This window comes from Mercurialis annua, linkage group LG4 (genome assembly GCF_937616625.2).
Source record: "Mercurialis annua linkage group LG4, ddMerAnnu1.2, whole genome shotgun sequence".
NCBI lineage: Eukaryota > Viridiplantae > Streptophyta > Magnoliopsida > Malpighiales > Euphorbiaceae > Mercurialis > Mercurialis annua.
In genome coordinates, this window is record NC_065573.1 from 2046876 (window position 1) to 2063122 (window position 16247).

General features: G+C 36.9%; 1 pseudogene; it reads left to right on the plus strand.

Annotated features, from left to right (window-relative positions):
• Positions 1–2931: 2931 nt before the first annotated feature.
• Positions 2932–9715, plus strand: LOC126676665 (LRR receptor-like serine/threonine-protein kinase GHR1; annotated as a pseudogene).
• The last annotated feature ends 6532 nt before the right edge of the window (positions 9716–16247 follow it).

The window sequence follows — 16247 nt, forward strand, 5'->3', positions numbered from 1 at the left end:
GATACAAAACAATATTCATGGTCTGACGTCTATTGACTACTGTAGCGCTACGAAGTAAACATACTTTTGTACATACTTCAAAATATCATAGACTTCCGGAATAAGGATGGAAGTCCAACACGTCAAAATACTATTTACCTGAAAGGAAATTGTGAGGAGTCAGTATATGGGGATATACTGAGTGAGTTCACAAAAATAATGTAGAAAATTAACGAAAATATAAAACATCTTTATATTCGTCCAAATACCGAACCGAATGAAACCCTAAGTTTATTATGTTTCTTATTCATTATGTTCTTTATTCATTATGTTCTTTTGATTACTCATACTGATACGATTCAAAGCTTAGTTAGTGGCCCAAGTCACGGAATAGTTCCACCGTGCTGACTGGACGAGATACAGGTCCTGAGATAGTTCTACCGTGCTAACCTCGTATCTCGATTGATGTAGTCCTGAGATAATTCCACCGAGTTCAACTCACATCAATCATCTAAAGGATATTCTTCATGACTTCATATCTTATTGAATATTGGTTGTATTTTATGTATATTAAGTTTATTATGACTGGTGTACACACAGTTCTATTGTTGCCCAATAGATAGCTTGTTTCATCGGATCTATATTAGGTTTTAAAACATTTAAATGCAATAAAACAGTTTAAATAAAGCATTTTATAAAATAATACAAGTATTAAATATCGGCAGTATTAATATAAACTCACAAAACACGCTATTCCAAAAACACCACATCGTCTAGAGCCGTTAAACTTCACGAGTTCCTTGTCCGGTAGTTGCTTGCCTCGCCGGATCTAGGAAACAACACAACTCGAGTAAGAGTCTAACTCTAAAGACATTCTAGACTCGACACACACACATAACTCGTCAGGTTCTAATCGCGTTTAACTCGATTAACTTCCATTCCACTTATTTGCCTTCAATATAGCCTCGATACGGCTTGAGGTTTACCAAATAAACCTAACTCCTTAACATTGAACGATACGTTCAAAACTAATAATCTAGATATTTCAACTTCACGTTCGTTTCTTTGTTATATTGTCGTCCGAAAGCTTTAATCGACCCAGGAAACATCTAAATCAAGTTCTGTACATCGAAGGGGCCAAAAACGACATAGGGGGTCTTGAATTGGACTTGGCACGTCGTTCCAAGGTGTGTCGCGTCGCGACCACACCTGTCGCATCGCGATAGCGCCTGTCGCGTCGCAACATCCTCTATCGCGTCGCGACTACCACTGTCGCATCGTGACGTCGAGGGAAGCAAGCCCTCGCTGCCTCAAAACACACTACAAACCCATTTCAACGTGCTTAGGACACCTCCGAACATATCCAACACTTAAATAACATCTAAATCTATCCAAAAACACAATAAAAACGTATAAAATGAATCGAATACGTAATTGCGATACGATTTCGCCGTAACCTATCGTTTCAAATCGTTTTTCCATCAAATGGACTCAAACAAATGGAGAAACGACTTGCATACCGTGATTGCCCATCAAAATATGATTGATTCGAGCTATAAAACGTCGAAAACGGACAAGAAATGGAGATCGACCGAGGAGAACGATGATTTTGACGAAGGAAATGAAATAAGCTTATGATTAGCTTCTGGATCATTCTTTCACATTTCATTTCTTACATATACTTGGATAAATTGCACTTTGGTCCTTGAAACTTTCAAAAGTTGCAATTTAGCCCAAAACTTATCCGCATCCAAATTTTAAACAGTCTCCAATTGACTCGAAACTTTTATCATATATACTGTAAAATATTTCGCGGACTTCGGCGAAATAATTGTCACCTCGGGATTTATAATTTATTTTATATTAATTTTCTAAGATTTCTCCTCAAATCCCGCTAATCCGCTTATTAAAGTTATTCTAAATTCCCGACATTATTAAATTAAATCCATCTTAATTTAATTTATCGGAATTGACGACACGTGGCACAATTTAATTACTTTAAAATATTTGGGGTATTACATTATAGTTCTAAAAGTTTGGCTATCTTAGCTAAACTTGCCTCTAATAATTCTTCTAGAAATAAGAGGCTAGGACTAGTTGACTCTAGCAAGTTAATTTTAGAAGTTGATTCTAGAAGTTGATTCCAGAAGTTTGATTTTAGAGGTTGACTCCAGAGGTTGACTATAGAGGTTAATTTCAGTAGTTGACTCTAGAGGTTGACTCCATAGGTTAATTTTAGTTGGCATGGAAAATAGTCTATCTACTTGGAAATGAAAATGAAAAGTTTGGAAAACAGTCACCTACTGGAAAGGACCATTCAAGACACCTCAAATGGACTCTCTAAAAACTCATCTATCAGGAAGTATTTATAGAAGCCAATATGGGAGAGGGGAAGGGATAAGTGATAGCCAATGAATGGTTGACCTTTAAAAACTTTAGTTCATCTTTTCCGCTATCCTACTGTGAATTCCCTATTGAAAGTAGGCCATATGTTCTCTATTTTTCTTAGACTTTTGAACTATTGTTTGGCTACATAAGCTAAAAATTCAAAAGAAAATTCAACAACAAAAACGGCCACATAAATGCAAAGGCATGGCTGTAAGTAACACATGTGTATTGTTCATGAAACAAGCCCTGGTATGGACATCACATCACTACACAAGTATATGACAAAAGCCATCTTCATACCAGGAACATAAACACATAGTGAATGCAATGCATGGCTGTACCTGCACGTGAATCTTTGTGTGGAACACAAAAAACAAATATATGGCGGGAGATCCATCTTCACACCAAGACATTTGAAATTGAAGTTTAGAAAGTACCTGCATGGCATCCCCGTAATGCAATGCGTGTACAAGTAGATATGTGTAAGTGTACGTGTCAGAATAAGCAAGTAATGGCCAAAAGGCCGTGTGAGAAAACATGTCTTGATATATAAAGAAAAGCCAAATGCAATCCTTATGGTTATACAAAAATTAAAATGAAAAATATAATTTTTTAACCCACGTTCTTATCAAGAGTTAGAAAGGCCATTAGATAGTGCTTAATTGGCCAGAAGCTAACTCCAGAGATTTGGCCAGAAGTAAACTCCAGAAGTTTCGCCAGAGGTTGACTCTAGAGGTTTGGCCAGAGGTCGACTCTAAAGGTTTGGCCAACTCTAAAAGTTTGGCCAGAGGTTGACTCTAAATGTTTGGCCAAAGGTTGATTCAGAGGTTGGCCAAAATGTCCAGAAACATATTAATGAAAGTAAAATTTAAAAAAAAAAGAAGATAAAAAGGACTTACCTACTGCTGGAGTACGCTGTGAACTGCCGGTTGCGGGAAGAACTGCTGCTGGAGCGAAGTTTGCATCCGCTGCTGTTGGGGAAAGCGGCTTCACGACAGCACTGAGCTGCTCACCATTGCCGCTAAAGACTATTGCTGCCGAAGGCAAATGAAGTACGACGATGGTGCGATGAGGCTGGAGGGTGAGGAACGGTCAGCTGCTGGACCAGATCGGGCGACGGCCGGAGCAGCTGGGTCGTTGGTTGCCGGATCTTTCGCCGTGGGCTGCTGGGCGCCGGCGATGGGGAGGTGGCCAGTCTCATCCTTTTCTTCAATTAATTCTTTACCAATTGATAATGACGGAAGAGGTGGATCAATTTCAATTTTTGGAGTATTAGGGTTTTGTGCCATGGTTTTTGGGGAAGAAGACGAATTTGAATTTTTTTGATTTTCTAAAACCCTTTCACCTTTTGGACTTTTGTCTATTTTTGAAATTTTTGAAACCGTGATTTCTAAAGGATTTTCACACCTCTAAATATCGTTATCAATTTCAGAAATTAAAACCTTAGGTCTAACCATGGTGAAAGCTAAAAATTTTAATTTTGGCTAAAAGAATACAAATAAATGGCTTTATTCCTAAAAAGCCAATTATATAGGGGGCATTGTTTGCACTAAAATTAAAAATATGGCTAAAAGGCCATAAAGCCCATATTCTTTTTCAAAAGATAGAAAACGTTATTGGAAAAAATTGGCCAGAGGTTGGAAGTTTAATTTCTGAGGTTGACTCCAGATGTTAATTTTTAGAAGTTGATTCCAGAGGTTGACTCCAGTTGACTCCAGAAGTTAATTTTCAGAAGTTGATTCCAGATGTTGACTTTACTTGACTCCAGAAGTTTAATTTCATAGGTTGATTCCATAAGTTAATTTCTAGAAGTTAATTCTAGAGGCTGATTTTATTTGACCCCAAAAGTTTAATTTCAGAGGTTGACTCTAGAAGTTAATTTTCAGAGGTTGACTCCACTTAATTTCTAGAAGTTGGCTGCAGAAGTTGATTTCAGAGGTTGACTCCTAATTCTCAGAAGATTTAGAAGGCCCAAGTCCGTTGTCAGAAGATTAAACCAATATTTATGATGGCCATTAAATTGAGTTTAAATGGTCAAGAGCCTAAGGATATTTTTGTCTGAAGAATAATAGTTAAAAAGCACGTTCTTTTGAGAAACAATAGTTAAGAGACATGATATACAATTTATTAAAGGTGGAGAAGAACGAGTGCAGTTGAAAGAAGCGACAGTTTCACAAATGACAAAGGCTATAAATAAGAGAAGAGCAGCAAGTTTGCAACTCCCGATCAAATTCCACACAAAACCAGCCCAAAGGAAAAAACACCAAATCTCAGCAATTCAATTTTCTTCAATCAGTAAAGAACTTTTGTTTTATTCAATTAGTAAACATATTTATAGTTGAATTTCTTTGTTTTAGCATTACTTGATTGGAGTACTTATAATAAGGTTAACCAAGCCCCAATCGCTTGTTTTGAGAAGTTAAGTTCACAATTGGAATCCGCTTCCTGGCACGCTCGCATTTTTGCACACACTTGTTGTTACGGCTATTTTCACAAACGCAAAACGCTAGTAATAGTATGTATGCAATTTTTAGCTCTGACTGCTCTCTGGTTTATTGTAGTACTACATGGACGATCTGGGCTGCAAGTTGTAGCGGCCGGAGTTGGCTCTTACTGATAGTGGAGCTGATATTCCTTTTGGATTTCCTAGCGGCAGCTAATGAGACTTCTGTGTCGGAGGTCGTGGAATTGGAGCCTGTGGCGGTTGTGGAGACCCTGCTTCTTCTTCTAACGGTGTACGGGCCGGGCGGGACGACGATGCCGATGATGAGTTCTCCGGAAGCAATGATGGAGATTTTGAGACATTTGTGTAGGACTGGGATTTTGACGAGTATGATTCTGTCCCTTGTAGCGACTTTTTGTATGTAAGTACATTGTTTCCTACACACGGATACTTTGCTTGCCAAATTGCATCGTTGCTTCGCGTTCCGGACGTCTATTTAAGTTTCTGGTATCCAAAAAGTGATCTGATTCTTCGTCGTCTTCTAGAATCAACTTGTCCTTTATTGTTGGATTTAGGAGCCCGTATTCCCGTAACGATTAAATTGCGAGAAGTCTCGGTCCTGAGATGTTTCCATTATCGGGAGCCTGTAGTCCCGTGACGATTGAATTGTAAGAAGCCTTAGTCCCGAGATGTTTCCATAATCGGGAGCTCATAGTCCCTTGACGATTGAATTATAAGAAGCCTTAGTCCCGAGATGTTGCCATAATCGGCAGCACGTAGTCCCTTAGTATTTGAAAAGTGGGGACCCATAGTCCCGGGATGTTTGGATGGTGGGAAACCGTAGTCCTATACTATTTGATTGAGGAAATCTTATGCCCTTACTATTGCCTGGCTGGTGGGAAGCTGTAGTCCCGTGATCCTATGGTTTGTTGGAAGCTGTAGTCCCGGGATCCTCTGGTTTGTGGGAAGTCGTAGTCCTTGCGTTCTTGAATTGTGGGAATCCATTGTCCTTGAGTACTTGAATAATGAGAATCTGTAGTCCCGTGATTTTTAACTAATGGGAAGCTTGTGATGTTACTGTAATTGGGAGCTCATAGTCCTGTAAGTGTTGAATCGTGGGATGCCTTAGTCTTATGATCCATTGGGTCTAAAATTATTTTCGGCCTTGGACTAAAAATAATTCCGCCCCACCTGAATTGGATTTCAGGCTCCGCCTAAATCTATAAGTTCAGCAAACATTTTCATGTTTTAAAGCCAATAAAAAAGCTAAATTTAGGGTATCAAAAAAAGAAGAAGCTAAATTTAGTGATAACTTGTTGGTCAAGCTCAGGCCTGAGAGAATGCAACTGGAAAGGTTGTTCGACTGTGTTAACATTGATTTCTTTTGTCATTTTGTCAAATGGAGCATGCGCCTGTTTTTAATTTCACATGTCTCACTCTGACCTATACTACTATTTTGGTACACTTCTACGCTAAAGTAGAGTGGCAGCCGCATCTAGTCTTCCCATCCACTGTACTCGTCTCTGACATAAAAAGAAAATTTTCAAATATTAATTTTATACTATTATCATTAATATATATACATATATAAATAAACAAAGGATCAATTCACCCCCTCAATTTGTCATGAATAATTAAATTGATCCAAGGTCGTGAAACTGGACGGAAAAGCTAATTTAACATAATTAACCCTAATTAACTTTATTCATCAAATATTGCTTTGTCCGGCATTTTTGATACAACCCGTAATATTTTCTATCCCAAAGTTGGAATTTGCAACTTTGGTTACCATAAACAGAATTTTATACATGTATGCTTTGTAATAATTTAAAATTTTCGTTAACAGACTTGGTTGGGGCGGCAAAATACCAAACCTACAACCATGCACACACCAAAATAGGAGGTTTGCTTTTTGTTAATTAGCGGTGGTTTGATAATTTTCTTTCTAAAGTACATTTGATAAATTATTTGACGTCCACAACAAAGTGAAGGAAGAGAAGCAAATCAAGAGTCTCTCTTTTTGGCAGGTAAATCACTAATTTTTCTACACTTTTACCCACCAAAAAGTAAATCACATTGGCCGCTATCTTTCTTTTTTACTTTTTGACAAAAAAAGTTAAAACCCATTACTTTAAGATATTGGTGATGGAATGATTGTATTTTTTCTCTTGACTTCCATGGGGGAGCAGTTTGTTGTGCTGTTCCATTTTATAGCTTTTGAATGACTTGGCTCATTTTTCGTGCTTGAAACAAGTTCCTCTTTTTCAAGCTGCATCTTTCTCAAGTTTCAAAGCTGAATCAATCCGTCTCTTATAGAAGCTGTAATTTCAGAAAATCTAGTTCAAGTATCAGGTAGCCTTTTCTCCGTCCCATTATGTTCAATGGTAGTAGATATCATATCGCTAAGTACATAGTTGAAAGGTTTATTTGTCTATAGGATCACAATGAAGCTTTTTAGGGTTTTAGTGTTATCCTTGTTCTTATTTTCCGCTATGGGCCAACTCCCTTCACCAGACATTTTAGCATTGCTTGAATTTAAAAAGGGTATCAAGCATCACCCTACGGGTTATGTCCTTCAATCTTGGAAGGAGGAGTCCATTGATTTTAATGGCTGTCCGTCTTTTTGGAATGTTATTGTCTGTAACAGTGGAAATGTTGTTGCAGTTGTTCTGATAACTTGGGTCTTTCGGCTGATGCTGATCTGAGTATGTTTGCAAACCTTACACAGCTTGTCAAGCTGTCCATGGAAAATAACTTTTTTACATGCAAGCTTCCGAACAATATAGCCAGCTTCAGAAGACTCGAGTTCTTGGACGTGTCTAACAATCTATTTTTGTCTACTTGACCAACTGGGCTTGTTAAATTAGGGAGCTTAAAGAACTTCTCCTTAGCTGGTAATAACTTTTCTGGACTTGTATCGATCGAGTCTGTGGACTCGAACGCAACTCCTTTTCTGGGTCACTGCCAACCACTATGACTGAGCTGAATAGCCTGCTATATCTGAATCTTTCTTTCAATGGGTTCATTAAGAGAATTCCAAGGGGTTTTGAGCTCATTTCTTGTCTACAAATGCTCGATTTGCATGGGAATATGTTTGATGGCCATCTAGATGGGAAGTTTTTTCTTCTTACTAATGCCGGCTATGTTGATTTGAGTGTGAATATGCTGGTCAGCTCCAGTCATGAGAAGTTCATGCTGGGTATTTCTGAAAGCATTAAGCACCTGAATCTCAGCCACAACCAGCTCACTGGATCATTGGTGGCGGATGTGTGCTTATTTGCAAGCTTGAAGATTTTGGACTTGAGCTACTATCAGCTTTCCGGGGACTTTCCTTAATTTTATTTACAATGATCTTTCAGGGGCTGTCCCGGAAAATCTTAGGAGATTCCCTCGCTCTTCTTTCTATCCTGAAAATGCAAGATTATGTCTTCCAAACGGTCCTTCTAGGTCGAGCAATTCACCAGGTGAAAGTTCTTGCAGGAAACCAAGAAATACTATTATAAAAGTGGTGATAATAGTCTCATGTGTGATTGCAACTATCCTTCTTATCATGCTTGCTATCTTTGTACTCTACTTCCCTGTATCAAGGAGATCTCGGCCAGAGACCATTAATTGTAAAGCCATCCACAGGCACTCTGCAACCAACCCTTCTGGTATAAGTGGAATAGGCAGTGGAAGTGCCTTTGTTCTCGATGAAATAATGGCCGCTGTAACTGGCTTTTCACTGTCAAAACAGAGTCATATGTCCTGGTCTCCAGAATCTGGGGAACCGTTCACTGCTAATACGCTTGCAAGACTGGACGTAAGTTCATCACATAGATTGGTCGGTGAGCTTTATTTTCTTGATGATGCAATCACTATGACACCGAATGAGCTCTCAAAGGCACCGGCGGAAGTCTTAGGGAGGAGCAGTCATGGGACGTCATACACGGCCTCACTGGACAATGGAATGTTCTTAACCGTGAAGTGGATGAAAGAAGGGAGAGCAAAACAGACGAAAGAGTTGGATAAGGAGGCTATAAAGTTTGCAAACATCAGACATCCAAATGTCGTCAGTTTGCGAGGATACTACTAGGGACCCACACAACACGAGAAACTCATCTTGTCTGATTACATCTCACCAGGAAGTCTTGTAAGCTATCTTTATGGTAAGATCCTGATTTCATATGCATTCACGGAGTTGCATTTGTGAAACATAATGTGTACTAATCATATTCATTTCTTGATATGAATTGCACCCTCGAAACATGAGTATTAAATAGATTTGTTTTCATTGTTTGATTTACATTTCATTCCTGATGAAATGAATCAAAATTTTCAGATCAACAAGGAAGGAAAGGTCCTCCATTAACCTGAGCACATCGAATAAAAGTAGTTGTTGATGTTGCACGTGGCCTGAACTATCTCCATTTTGATCACGCCGTTCCACATGGGAACCTTAAAGCAACTAATATATTGCTTGATGGGGTTGATCTCATTGCACGCATTGCTGACTACTGCCTCCATCGATTAATAACTCAACCAGGAACCATTGAACAAATACTAGATGATGGTGTCACAGGATATGGCGCACCAGAATTGGATGCTTCTAAATAACCACTTCCCTCCTTTAAGTCAGATGTTTACACCTTTGGAGTGATATTACTAGAGCTTTTGATTGGCAGGTGTGCTGGTGATGTCATTTCCGAGAAAAGAGGAGGGGTTGACTTGACAAATTGGGTGCTGTTAAGGGTGGCAGAGGGTCGTGGCGCACGCTGCTTTGATCCTGCACTTGTGCCGAAATTGGGGGCTCCGGCAGTCGAAAAGGGGATATAAGAGGTACTTGGACTAGCTCTAAGATGTATAAGATCTGTCTCTAAGAGGCCATGTATCAAAACCATATATGAAGATCTTTCATCTATTTAGCTTGTAGCAGAATCCAACTTGGTTGAACTTGAAAGTTTTTGGTTTTGTATTTTGGGGCTCATTATCTTATTAGCCTTGCTGTTTGAATCTTTCATTCTGCATTTTAGGGTTGTTTGCTCATTGTATCAACACAATACTGATGTAAAGAAGAAAATGAGCACATTTCGATGGATACAACATTTTTTAGATGCCATATATTCCCTGTTGAATTGTGCTAAAGTCGAGGGATTTCACTGCAAAATGCAGTCTGGATGTCCAATTCCTAAATTGGGGCTAATCTAATTTTAAGAATTTACACCGCCTATACTCGGTTTTTTTGAAAGATTTGCGATATTTTGTCCTTTTTCATATTATCGATGTATGTTTTTGTATAATGGTTCTTATTAAAATTAACTCTTTATACAATTAATATGAAATAATTAATTTATCTATATCTATATTTATATATCGATATCTATATCTATACTATATTATAATTATGAACTCTCAATATGTAGTACTGACAAGTGGCAATCCCTCATTTTGACATGTGGACTCTTCAAACTTATTAAGTCTAAATCATTAACTCTTTTAAATATAATTTTAAATCCTTCAGTAATCTTATTCTTATAACGTCAAACCCTTTGGTTGGTCTTCAAACGTTATAGGACACCACAATCAATCTACACCAATGAAATCTCTGCTTAAATATTCAGCCTCCTCTTCAGTCTTCCATATAACTCAGCTCATGACATTCAGGATCATCATACCAAAATCACGAAAACCCAATCTTCCTCTAATCCTCTTCAATCTTCTATAGAATTCAGCTATGCGCAAAATCTCAAACTCAAGTTAGACTTGATTTCCGATTTTACAAATCTTCTATAGAATTCAGCTATGAGAAAAATTTCAGACTCAGGTTAGTCTTGATTTTCAATTTTACATTTTTTTATGTCCCGATGTACATACATTAGATACTTACTATACTCTGACTTGTGCGCACATCTGGTGCTCGATTAAATGGGTTTAGGCGGATTTTGATAATTTCAATGGATGAAGTTTTAAACAATAATCTAGAGGAAATTTGAGGCTACCAATGAACAGATTTGGGTGATTTTAAATCGTGATTTCTGTATGATTAGCTTTATAAAATTCTTTGATCTTAAGAATGGGTGGCATACATTAATTTCTTATATATTCATTGCTTAAACTGTGAAGGAGACAATAAAAAGGTACTTATTCATTTGTTCATCTGTCATGTTTGTTTTTTTAAAAGCCACATAATTTCTTTCGATTTTCATGTTAAATTTTGTTATTTTTAGTGATGAGCACGATTCGATTCCGTCCGGTTTTGGCTGCAAATTACGACATCTGAACCAAACCACCCTCTATATACAAAGTAATTTTATGTAGCATTATTATTTACTTTTTTTTAATATATTAGTAGAGTGATTACGTATCTATAAACAGATAATGTAAAGCTTACCATTATTTTAATTTATATATATTTATATTTTATTAGATTCTAATGTTTAAAGCAGTCATGATATAATATCAATTTGTATCAGCTTAAAACGTTAACTCTAATCGCAGTTTGGAGTTCCAACGTTATTCATCAAGACTTGTATCCACTACGTTCAGTCATTTGTGCAGACGTTTATTAATCATATGTTACTGATGTTGATACATTAATGGAATTTCATTCTATTGTCTAAATTCACTTTATAATTTGTTTATGTATTAATTTTAGTATTCTTGAACTACAACACTTAGTTTGCATGCGACATCCAATTTTCGTACTTAATCTATAGATTGTCTCTAATGATAGTTCGACGCAGAGAACAAGACAGCGAGCAAGCAAGCATCTTTTGTCAATCGGATTGTTGCCCCCCCCCCCCAAAAAAATAAGAAAAAGAATGATGAAGAGATTGATCGCTTAAAGGTCCTTAATTACTTCCTTCTTTCTGTTTTAGCATTTTTTGATTGTTTATGCTTATAATTTGGTTTTGTTCAAATACTTAGAGAATGTCTCACGCTTATCATAAAAAAATACGTTTTGTATATTTGCTCTTTCATGTTTAAGCGCAGATTTATAGCATGAATCTAACTGGCCTTCAAGGACATCATTTAACAAGTGCAGTAAGCAATTATCTATTATACCATAGTGACTGCTCTATGTTGTATACAGGGTTACACATACATCAACTGTTTTTCTTATCATTTTAGTTTAACTATGATGAATATTTTATCGTTATTTTCCTGCCGCATTAGAGAAAATTTGCTTTGCATTCCATTGAGTCTTCTTGTAGTGTAATTCATATAATATTTAATATGAAATACTACAATGACATCTGTAATGTGGTAGATCCCCTTACGAGGGTTTATATGCATCTATTGAAAGTTATGGTTTGGTTTGAGCTTGCATTCGAATTGGGGCTGTCGAAAGTGCATACGAAGTTGTCAAGTAGTCGTACATAGAAATCTTTTGGGATATAAGTAATGCTCGAAATATCTTTTGAATCATCTATTGAAATTGAATCATGTTAATTGGTTTTAGAGAGTGTACAGGGAAATGGTTTCTTATGGTTACGAACAAAATGTTTATATTTTGGATCATTTACTCTTTGTGAGGAATATACATACTATCAGAAGCAGTACTGATTAGCTATCAAAGTTTAAAGCAGGGTATTTGGCCTAATGTTGTTTCTTTAAACATCTTGTGCTTTCAAGATGGATGCCATGTATATTGGGGAGAAGCTTGTAAGCAAAGTTGGCTGGGTATAACTTACAAATGGTTTCTCAATGGATTTTATAAATTTGATAATGTTATTTTGGCTGAAGAACTTAAAAGTGAAATTTTAGAGTAAGAAACTGAATCTAATGTCACCTATGATATTTTGGCAGATGGTCATTCCTGGGTGGAGAGTTTAGAGGAAGTCTTTAGGTTATGTTATGAAATGAATAAAGAAATGCTACAAAATACTTTTATGTATACTTCAATCATCCATTGGTGTAATAGAGGGTCTAATCACAAATGATTGTATTAATAAAGCTTGTGAATTTCACAAGAAACGTCTGTTGAATCAAGTGTGTGTGAACAGAATTTAGTGTAAAAAATTCAAAATAAGGAAAGTGCATTAAATTCCCACATTGGTAAGAAGTGTGACTTATCATGGGTTTATATGGAGTGGTTTACTCATTTGGGTTTGGACCCCAAGGGGTACCCAGTTTTGCGAGAGGGTTAGGAGTTATATTCTTACCGATCTACCACACGTGCGCGCCGTCTGTCCGGCTGGCCTGGTCTGGGTTGGTTCGGTTCGAAGCACTAATTTTTTATAACGTTTTTATTTGATTTTTTTTTTGCAACAAAAACTATCCCTCAATCAGCTCCTTCTCATTTAATTTCATTTGACTGATATTATTTCATTTAAAATAGATTTCAGTATTTATAGCCTTTAATGCTTTGTCCCCTTGATTTCCCTATAAATAGAGGTTGTCCTCTCATTTGTTCAATACACCAGAAAATACAGAGCTCAGTCTTGAGTAAAAAGAAAACACATTTATGTTTATAAATTTCGAGCTTGAGCAATCAGAATAAGTGTTATTGAGCTGTCATCGCAGTTCAGTGGTGGCAGTACTGTTCGACTATTTTATCCTAGGGATGATGTGGTTGATCGTCAGCTTTGCACCTTCGAGCTGAGCCGCGAAACGTCTAAAAGAGAGTGACCTAGTCCACGACTCAGCCTTTTCAGAATTCTAAGTTTCAAACAACAATTGCTCCAACAATTTTTAGATAAGTCCCTTAACAATTGCTACTATGAATTCTGAAGAGGTCACTGCCTTCGGTTCCCCCGGCGTTGATACCAATAAACCATTCTGGTTTGAAAGTCTGAATTTCAAACGGTGGAGACAGAAAATTGAGTTCTTCTTTACAATGAAGAAAGTTGTTGCTGTGCTTACCAATTATATATCTCAGTGGTTGATGAGGATGTTGCGGATGAAGAAAAGGAGAAACAAAAATTTCATGTGCAAAAATTTTATGTGATGATCTATACGCTTTTTACAATAATGGAAAATCTGCAAAGGAAACTTGGGAAGCGTTGCAAAAGAAGTATGATACCAAGTAAGCGGGGACGAAAAAATATGCAGTCAGCCGCTACCTCAAGTCTGTAGATGCTTAATCTCATGAAATGCAGAAAATTGCTCACGAGATCATCTCAGAAGGTATGGTACTAGACGAACAATTTCAAGTTGCTGTATTAATTTCTAAGTTGCCTCTTTCGTGGAAGGATTTTAAGAATTCTCTAAGGCATAAAACTAAGGAATTTTCTTTGGAAAGTCTAATTACTCGACTTCGAATTGAAGAAGAGGAAAGAAAACAGGACCAGAAAGATGAAGTGCTTGTTGTATCAAACAACACTAAAAAGTTCAGTTATGCGATTCTGAAGCCGAAAGGCACAAAATTTTAGAATCATAATCCCAATGTGAACTCGAACCAGTCTGTGAACAGTAACAAAGCAAAACATAATGGAAATCAGAATGTGAGACACCAACCACCTATCAGAAATGACCTGCCACCATTTCTGTGTTTTAATTGTGGAAAACCAGGTCATATGGCACATAAGTGTTGGAACAGACTAGGTACAGCCCCTCAGGCTAAACTGATTGAAGAGCCGTTTGTGGCTATGATCACAGAGATGATGTCTGAGATCAATCTTGTTGGTGGATCTAATGGGTGGTTGGTAGACACTGGTGCATCTCGCCATGTCTGCCATGATCGTGCTATGTTTAAAACATATACTGCTGTTGAAGACATGAAAGTGTTGTTGGGTGACACTCACACCACTACTGTTGCTGGAATTGGAAGTGTCGAACTGAAGATCACATCGTGAAAGACGCTAATATTGAAGGATGCCATGCACACTCCTATAATGAGAAAGAATCATGTGTCTGGCTATCTTCTCAACAAGACTGGGTTTTTTCAGACTATTGGGGGTGATGTGTATACCATCACTAAAAATGGGTACTTTTGTAGAAAAGGGTTATGCTTGTGAGAATATGTTCAAAATGAATGTTGACATTAATAAAGTTTATGCTTCAGTTTACTTGTTGTGTGATTTTAATGTTTGGTATGCTAGTAACAGATATTAATAATATGAGTAACCTAGGATTAATTTTGTAATAACCCGGAAATGTAAGGGTTAAAATATATCCACGTGTCTATTATTTTATCAGACGAAAGTAGGTAAATTAAATTTAATGATAAATTTAATTTACAAGTGTCCCTAAAATTTTAATATAGCTATAGGGTTTCAAATTTAATTTTTTAAAATTTAAATTTGATGAACTATATAATTAACGATCACAATGTGGATTTATGAATTGGGTGCAGAATAATTCATAGGACCCTAGCGAATATTTTTGGTGCCAATATTCGCGAAATATTTTAAAAAGGTTATCGTGAAAATTTGATAAAATATGGAAGCAGAAATTCTATCAAGCGCAGTCAATGCGGACTTAATAAATCGAAAATGATTTATTAAGAATAAAATATAAATCGGATGGGAATAAAAATTATATTTTTATTCTTGTTATATTTTATTTGATTTTTGGTAAAAGTTTCACGAAATTCGGAAGTCGTTTCCGTTTGGACTACGAACAACTAGTTTAGAAGTTGGTTTAAAATGCATGATTGAGCTAGTACTTAAGTGCACTTTAGCCATCACTATATATAACATTTCATTAGCTTATAAAATGAACAGCAAATTCATTTCTTCAAATGATATAAGAAAACTGAGATGCTTAAGCTTCAGAGAGCGACAAACTTAGGGTTTCCGTCTGTTTGATCGTTTCTCGATTCTAATTCCGTTTCTTCGACGATTACTCAAGTAATCGAGGTATTAAACCCGTATTAAACATTTATTTTGATATATTTTGATATATTTCGAATATATATTTGTTTATAAACGGTTACCGTATCGAATCAAACGTAAACGTATTATTTTTACGTTTCGAACGTGAATATGGATATATTGGAGTGTATACGTGTTAGGGGCGGAAAAACGGAGTTAAAGGACGTCGGAAAGCCCGGGAAATCAACTTTTCCGGTGCTGTGCACTCGGGTGCACGAACGTGCACCATGTGAGGGTGCACGAACGTGCACCATCTGGGGTGCACGAACGTTCACCAATGGTGCACGATCGTGCACTGCCCTGGGGTGCATGATCATGCACCCAAGGTGCACGATTGTGCACCATGCCGAGATGTCGATATGAGGGGACTTTTCGGGGCTTTTTCCCTAAGAACTTGACGTAGTTTCGTTGATCCAAAAACGTTTTAAACGGTAACTTGTTTTGGAAGAAAGTGAAAAGGGTTTTATAATCTAAACCTAAAGACCTTTTAAAAAGAAATTTTAAAAGTAAAGTTAAACGTTTATAATGGACTTTAAAATAGTTAAAGTCGACGTTTAAACGATTTTAAATATTTAGCAATCGGTTTTGCTAAATACTTAGTATATGAGTGAGAATTGTATTGACAATTGGGTCTGTACTAT